The 8,780-nt window shown below is 38.7% G+C and overlaps 2 non-coding genes across 2 annotated transcripts; both read left to right on the forward strand.

Annotated features, from left to right (window-relative positions):
- Positions 1–6,920: 6,920 nt before the first annotated feature.
- Trnar-ucg lies at positions 6,921–6,993 on the forward strand. Its single transcript has one exon. It is a non-coding gene; the product is annotated as a tRNA-Arg (tRNA).
- A 1,209-nt stretch (positions 6,994–8,202) lies between these two features.
- Positions 8,203–8,321, forward strand: LOC123869494. The gene has a single exon (XR_006796904.1). It is a non-coding gene; the product is annotated as a 5S ribosomal RNA (ribosomal RNA).
- Positions 8,322–8,780: the final 459 nt, after the last annotated feature.

An 8,780-nucleotide genomic window follows, 5' to 3' on the forward strand; every position in this document is an offset into this window, starting at 1 on the left:
AGGTCAATCTATCTACCCAAAAATATTTGTACCATACCTACTTACCTACTTAGATAGGTAGATATTTGAGAACATTTTCGAAGGTAAGTATTTAGAAGAACATTTCCAAGGGTAACGGGGCTAAAATCATTAGGCCCCTCAGTGGCAGGTTGGGCAGCGAGTCGAGAGGCAATTTTCCGCGGTCGGGGAACACTCATGCGGATGTGTTTGCCCCTTAGCTTCCGTCCTTGCTCCTTAGCTCGCCAATTTTGCTATTTCCAAGAGCTTTCTCTGCCCCTAATATTATTTGCGATAGGTACCTAAAGTAGGTATTTTCGAGTCTGTTACATTTTAGAGATAACTTGCTGTTGCTTTACCGGATACCAAAAGTATTAAACTAAGCAAATAGGTAGGTAGGTATCTACAAGTATCGATAGTAGGTGGGTAGATACCTAATTTATATATAGAGGAAATCAAAAATATTTCTCATATAAGCATTTAGACTATTTTCAAGGGTAACGGGGCTAAAATAATTAGGCCCCTCAGTGGCAGGTTGGGCAGCGAGTCGAGAGGCAATTTGCCGCGGTCGGGAAACACTCATGCGGATGTGTTTGCCCCTTAGCTTCCGTCCTTGCTCCTTAGCTCGCCAATTTTGCTATTTCCAAGAGCTTTCTCTGCTCCTTAAGTAGACGAGACCTTAAGTAGGCAGATTAGGTATTTTCGGGTCCGAGATTTTGCTACCTTTAAACGGCGGAAGAGTTCCATTTTACTGTACAAATAAAATAAATAATAACTGGGTAAGTATCTACATTATGAGTAACTATATCTCATCTCATATAGGTACTTTTCTAATGTTTCTCAAAATATCATTCGGTACCTACCCACCTAAAAATACCTAAATCATAAATGGAACCTACTTAGTTAGAAAAATTGATTAGGTATTTATTCAACTGAAGTAAAGACATTAGATCATCTTATAGACTCATTCTCAGATCTCATTACCCCAATGCACCTTGCCTAGTGGAAGAAAAACTAGGGAGGTGCCTACCTACCTAAGTACCTACCTACCTATTTTTTAAACTTTTTCAAAGTCATGTTTCTCACCGGCTCTCCTTAGAAAAATCTGTTTCTAAACTGGTGGTAAAGTCTTAACTCTAAAATTAGAAAAGTCCTAATGGCACTAGTTTCTCCAGAGACATGAAAATAATAAGATTATATTAATATTTTAAAAGACATTTTATTATAACATTTTAGCCTGCTAGCGCCATCTATTGAAATGAGATTAAAGCATTACCTATGCAAACAATGGAATGGAGCCTGTACAGGTATATTTGTACAGATATTTGATGTATATATAGCGCCGTGTTCTCTACCAGGGTAGTAATAAAAACAAAAGAAATGAACACTAAAAAATATATATATTATAATTCACTATTTAAAGTTACAATTCTTGTAGACTACCACACAATACAACGGGCTAGATGCAACTAACGAATTACGCTACGTCGTGGCACGCGTAGCTTCTAAAATGATTACTCGCAGTGCCTCTACATCACACCACCCCAAATTTTTATCTTAATAAAAATTAAACAAATACAAATTTCCGCAACCTTAATTTAATTTCACAATATTCGTTCTTTATTTTTCGACAACCCTAGCAATGTTTCCGATCCGCTTACCCAACAAATCATAATTTAAACACGTCACCCAGTTAAAGTGTTCCTTTGATTCGATGCATGGTACATCTCTTAACACATCATACTTGAGATGAGGTCACTACAACTTGAGCGGGTGGCGACGGGGTCGCTGTGGCAATACCACGTTCAATTGTTGCTATTCCCACGCCATCCAGCCTTCGTTGCACTCAACGCTTCGAATGTTGGTTACATTACATTTTACATTTACACACTATCCAATAAATTATAACAATCGTCAACCACTCTAACACTCTCAATAATAAGGTTTAGTTATGACTTCTAATAAAAAATAATACATGAATAAAATAAAAAATAATATATGCGGATCGGGGCCATTTTACAATACTTATTTCGTAATACTTATTGCTTAATTGCTAGTTGATACTCAAATTATTCTACTGATACCTAACGGGCGTTTTGCTGACTCTCCCACTCCGAGTAGTACGGATTGTATGAGTCGGCAAAACGTCATCGTCACTAAATCTACATTTTTTCTTACATGACGTTTCACCCGGCGTTTGTCGTGGATTTTCGATATCCAGGACAAAAGCCGGTTTCAACCTGTCAATAGAAATAAGGGCCTGTCTATTGGGTAACTGTACTAAGTATGCTTTTTCCAACCGCTTTATGACGTCATAGGGACCGTCATACGGTGGTTGTAGACACTTACGCATTACATCGTTTCTAACAAAAACTTTTTTACAGTCTTTTAAAGCAGGGTGCACAAAAATAGTTCGAGAGTCTCTCTGTGTCTCGGGTTTCGGTCTTAAATTACTAATTACCTGTTTCAACTGCTTTAGGTACTCCTCACCGTCCGTTATCTTACTATCCGATGGTTCGAAAAATTCTCCAGGGAGCCTCAGAGTTCGCCCAAAGGTTAATTCCGCGGCACTTACCCCTGTGTCACTGCGTGGTGCTGCACGTAGTCCCATCATAATGGTGTGCATTTCTTCAACCCACGATCTATTGTCCTTTAATCTCGCCATTAAGGCGGCCTTAAAACTACGATGCCATCGTTCGATCATGCCATTACTTTGTGGATGGTACGGTGTCGTCCTAAACTTATGAACTCCTAAATAATTCATTAAATGCCTAAAGAGACTGCTCTCAAATTGTTTTCCTTGATCTGAGCTCAAATTAATAAAACACCCATGTCTAGTAATCCATCCTTCATACACGAGTTTGGCTACTGTCTTCGCACAAATATCTTTAATTGGAAATGCTTCCGGCCAACCTGTTTCCCTATCAATCATTGTAAGACAATACCTGTAGCCTTCCTCTGAAATAGTAAATGGACCTGTAATGTCAATGTGTAAATGACACATTCTATCTACTTTTGCAAATTGCCCTAAAGGTGACATAGTGTGTCTGTGAACCTTTGCTTTTTGACACTCTATGCACGACCTAGCCCAAATACCTATATCTTTATTCATCCCAGGCCAAAAATAATTATTAGTTACCATTTTCCTTGTTGTTCTAATGCCTGGATGGCTGAGGTTATGTATTGTTTCGTATGCGATACGCCTAAACTGTTTTGGTAAGTAAGGCCTAGCCTTATCGCCTCGCAAGTTACAAACAATCGGCTTATTTACACTCGGCAAGTCAATTTTTATTAGTCTCGTATTACCGTTTTTTGTTCCTAGCAATTCTGTGAGCTCTTTGTCGTTCGCTTGCGCAATAGCCACTTCTGTGAAGTCAAGTACAGACGGGCACGAAATTGTTTCAACGCGCGATAACGCGTCCGCGGGCGCGTTCTCTTCGCCTTTTGTATAGCGTATATCCGTCGTGAACTCACTAATAAATAATAACTGACGGGTCCTTCGCGGCGTTTCTTTACTACTACTTAGCTTTTTAAACGCAAACGTTAACGGCTTATGATCTGTATACAAAACGAGATCTCTACCTTCGAACATGTTCCTAAAATATTGCACTGACAAATAAAGCGAAAGTAACTCCCTGTCGTAGGTACTGTACTTTTGTTGCGTGTCAGTCAATTTTTTCGAAAAATAACCTAACGGAACCCATTCGTTATTTACTCTTTGTTGCAATGTGCCTCCAACGCAAGTATTTGACGCGTCTGCCATTATAGCAAGCACTTGACCTGTTATCGGATACGCTACCAAAGCAGCGTTCTGTAAATTCAACTTGCATTGTTCGAAAGCTTGAACAGCACTTTCTGTCCACACTATACTACTTTTGTCACGTTTCTTTGCTCCGTGAAGATACTTATTTAATTCAGCTTGATATTCGGCTGCCTGACGCAAATGACTTCTATAGAAATTTACCATGCCTAAAAATCTACGAAGTTCCTCTACCGTTTTCGGTCTGGGAAAGTCTACAATGGCTTGGACCTTGCTTGGCAACGGTCTTAAGCCACTGGCTGAGACCTCATGACCCAGAAACTCAACTTTATCCTGCGAAAACGCACACTTTGCTAAATTAATAGTTAACCCAACTTGTTGTAGTCTTTCAAAAACGGCCTCTAAATGTTTTTCGTGGAGCGAACTATTTTCGCTAGCTATTATTAAATCATCTAAGTATGAAAAAACAAATTCTGCTTTATAATTCGCACAATCCGGGTTATTTTGTTGAAAATTTGCCTCTAAATCCTGTAAGACATAATTATTCATGAAACGTTGAAACGTCTGTGCTGCGTTTCTTAAACCGAAAGACATACATGGCCATTCAAATAAACCAAAAGGTGTAATGATTGCTGTTTTCTCCACGTCATCCTCTGCTATCGGAATAAAATGATACGCTCGGTTAATATCAATCCTGCTAAATACTTTCTTATCGGCTAAAATAAACGTAAAATTCTTTATGTGAGGAATTGGGTATCTATCAGGCTTCGTAATTGCATTCAGCGCTCTATAGTCTCCACACGGCCTTATATTACCATCTTTTTTAGGTACAACGTGTAGAGGACTCGCCCACGCACTCTTTGACGGGCGGCAAATACCCATTTCCTGCATAAGGCGAAATTCTTCTCTTACCTTTTTAAATCGGTCCGGCGGCAGCGGCCTTGGGCGCGCATGCACCGGAGGTCCTGAAGTCTCGATGTGGTGTCTTACGCTGTGACGTGGTGGTTCTTTGAACGTCGCTGGCATTGTCAATTCTGGGAACCTACTTAGGAGAGAATAACATGGATGCGACTCGGCTATAGTAAAAATGGATGAATGCTCCGAGTTTACTATAGTGGAAATTACATACATGTTAGTTTCTTTATCTAACAATCGTCTGTTTCTTAAGTCTACTAACAAATTATACTTAGCTAAAAAATCCGCTCCTAAAATGGGTTGTTTAACGTCGGCTATTACAAAAGTCCACTTAAACGCACGACGCAATCTTAAATTTAACACTAGAGTCTTTGTTCCGAAAGTTTGTATTTCACTACCATTCGCGGCATAAAGTTTGTATTTATTATTCATTGCACTGTCACACACTGATTTATAACTTTTAGGCAACACTGAAATGTTCGCACCTGTGTCTATTAAATAGCGTATGCCATTTTCCTTATCCGTAATACATAAACGGTGGTTCCCTAATTCGACGCAGGTACCCACCGGTTCCACCTGCATCTTTACTAGTTTTCCTGCTTCGTATTCCAGGTGCACGGCTGTTCACAGCGATTAGCTCTCTGCCTGTATCTAAAATGATGCACGCAGAGCCAGTCCGGGCTATCCGGGGTACGTCTGGACCTGCTGTCCTCTCGTCCTCGGGAACGCGAACGACCACGGAACCTTCCGCGACCTCGCCTGCCTCGCCAACTGTCTCTGGACCTGTCCAGCTGGTCCAACCTCGCATGGATCCTGGCTATTTCAGCTGCCATCGACGAATTTCCGGGTACCGTCTCCTTTGCTGCCACTTCTGCTACTGGTTGGGACTTCAGAGTTTCCATTACTTTGTCAGCAATCACGGCTAGTCTGTCTAGATCTTTAGCTTCTGTCGCAGCCAGAACGCCTCGTGCTGCTGCTGGTAGCAGATTCTGCCATAAAACACTTAGGGTCTCATTATTAATTTTACCCCTGGCCAGATCCTGCATTTTCCGGAGGAGGTGGCTGGGTTTCTGATCACCCAGTTCCATCTCCCCGATGAGCTTCTGTATCTGGCGGTTCTCCGACTCTTCATATATGTTCAGCAACCTTTCTTTAAGTACCTCGTACTTACGCTCTTCCGGAGGATTGATGAGGATGTCCGTCACTTGTTGTATGACATCCTTACCCAGCTTGGATACCACTATATTATACCTGGATGCGTCTCCTTGTTTTTGTGGTGCCAGTATTGCTTCCAGCTGGATAAACCAGACCCTAGGTTGGTCGGTCCAAAACTCCGGGATCTTCGACGTGATAGATATCGACGCTAAATACGTGTCTTCATCCTTCACTACTGTCGTAGGTTGCGCCATTTTTAAAGTTTTTTAGTTTTTCACTTCCTTACACGTGTTAACTTGAGTTGCCCTAGCTCACGTTACGTTACTATTTTAATAAAATTAACACGCGCTACCCTGGTAGTTCAAAGTCCGAGTCACCAATGTACAGGTATATTTGTACAGATATTTGATGTATATATAGCGCCGTGTTCTCTACCAGGGTAGTAATAAAAACAAAAGAAATGAACACTAAAAAATATATATATTATAATTCACTATTTAAAGTTACAATTCTTGTAGACTACCACACAATACAACGGGCTAGATGCAACTAACGAATTACGCTACGTCGTGGCACGCGTAGCTTCTAAAATGATTACTCGCAGTGCCTCTACAGAGCCAATGGAAATGGGGGAACGGCTTGACACGAAACTGTGTTTTTATAGTACTAAACAACCACGTAAGATGTCTCTGTACAAGTTTTTAGAGATTCCGTCCTCTGGAGCTCAGAGAAAAAAACTAATAAAATCATTTTGTTTCTTCAGTTTGTACATCAGTGTGTAGTGCAAAGAGGGTGTCAAATGTGTATCGGGAACTAGGAACAACTTTTTTGAACTCTAATTTTGATTACATTTGTATTTAAATACATAAAAGTTCTGATTTATTTTTTCAGATTTAACAGTAGATTTAAATTTTTCACCTTATTTTTATACTAATACGCAGTAAAAACTAAATAATTCTACAAAATAAAGATAAAGAATGAACAATAAATTGGCGTACGTAACTAAAACCACCTAAAACCTTGAACCATTGTAATTTATGAGAAAATCAATAAAAATAAGTTTCATTTCTTATTTTTCGCACTTGTTAATGTAGACCGTGTGGCCTAATGGATAAGGCGTCGGACTTCGGATCCGAAGATTGCAGGTTCGAGTCCTGTCACGGTCGCGTCTTATAATCATTTTGCTTTTTTTATATAAAAACGTGCACATAAAATGTATAATTTTTTATTTCTTATACATTAATTTAAATACTTTCTTTGCAACACCTAACATCTTCAAATTCGCAATAAAAAAATATTTATACTATGTATAAATGTGGAGTATTATTAAATGTCATTATTATTATTCAATCCTCTCGGCTAGAAATTAAGTCAAATGGCCTAAAGTCCACGGAAAGTCGAACATAAACTTTTTTTTGTTTACTTTTCATCATTTTCATCTGAGCTGTACAAATTAGGTAGACTAGATACGAATTCCATTTGGCGGATTACAAGGTCATCTTTTGTGAAAAAATCCGGACTGTAGGGGGTCTTGGTTAGTACTCTATAATCCGACAAATTCGATAGTTCGACAATGCCGGAATGTCGGATTACCGGGGGTCCACTGTAATTTGAACCTACTTGTTATCTCCCAAAGTCACCACGATCCGAACTTCACATTCGCTGAGAGTTCCTCCCTGTATTGGGAATAATATACATGGAGAAATTTTCAGCTTTTATAAAATAACGAAGGTCTAGCAAGCGCTGGCTCTCTCTCTAAATAATATATATACTTCCTATAATTATTATACATCCATGATATCATGTATATGTTGAATGAACTTCAGTTTCCCGATTTGACCACAATTTGATTGTTCAAAGAGATCGAATGTAGGAAAAATATGTCAAGCAGAATAAAATTGATCGAGAATAAAATTATTTTTTAATAAGTATAAGCGCCATCTATATTCATATGTTTGAACTCCGTAGTTGCTTCAGTATGGTCGCGACAGGGTGGGACTTTTGGTCTCGATGCGCGGTCTCATAGTAGTTTTAAGATGATAATATAGATGTCACTTTTTAACGATTCGAATTTGACTTGGATGCAAAAAATATTGTAAAGTTTTTAATTTTTAACATAAATTAAGAATTTGTAGGTATTTTATGCTTATTTTCAAAAATGTTATTATTATTTACGTAGGTACGAAGTAGAGAAAAAATTTAAGTAAGTAATAATATTATATAAGTATTTTGGTAAATAACACTCGTGATTTCTTATGTAATGTTACTATTATAATATTTTGTGATAATGTTTACATAATTAATAATTATTATTATAAATTATTATAATCACTTAGAAAATAATTAATCTATACAATTTTTTTGATCAAGTACTCGCCAACGTCCATACCATGTTGAATACACCGGTTCTCGTCCGATCACCGAAGTTAAGCAACATCGGGCGTGGTCAGTACTTGGATGGGTGACCGCCTGGGAACACCACGTGATGTTGGCCTTTTGCTTCATAATTCTTTGATAATAATATTATTATTATTTTCATGCGCTTACATTGGCGTTACACAAACTACATAGATCGTAATTTTTTAATTTTTTGTTTTTAATATCGATGTAAGTATATATTATCTACTCTTGACCACTTATTTTTTTTACAGCACCCGCAGCTTCCGTTATAGGCATCGATGTACCTATAGTTAAAGGTAACTGCGTAATTTGAATATAAACAAAACATGCATGCATGATGATTGATGCAGGTTTTCCGCAATTGAGCAGCTGATTTCAGGGTTAACTGGATAAACGTGCAATGTGCGCGGTCACCCGGACGGCAAACGGTCAAACGGCTCATATCCGGGGCGCAACCCGGTCAAGCATGCGGCGGTTTGATCGAAAAATCCCTCATAAATCCCAACTTCATAAACCCGATTGCGATCGTCTTCATAAACGCTGCAATTTTTTT

This window comes from Maniola jurtina, chromosome 1 (genome assembly GCF_905333055.1).
Source record: "Maniola jurtina chromosome 1, ilManJurt1.1, whole genome shotgun sequence".
Taxonomy (NCBI): Eukaryota; Metazoa; Arthropoda; class Insecta; order Lepidoptera; family Nymphalidae; genus Maniola; species Maniola jurtina.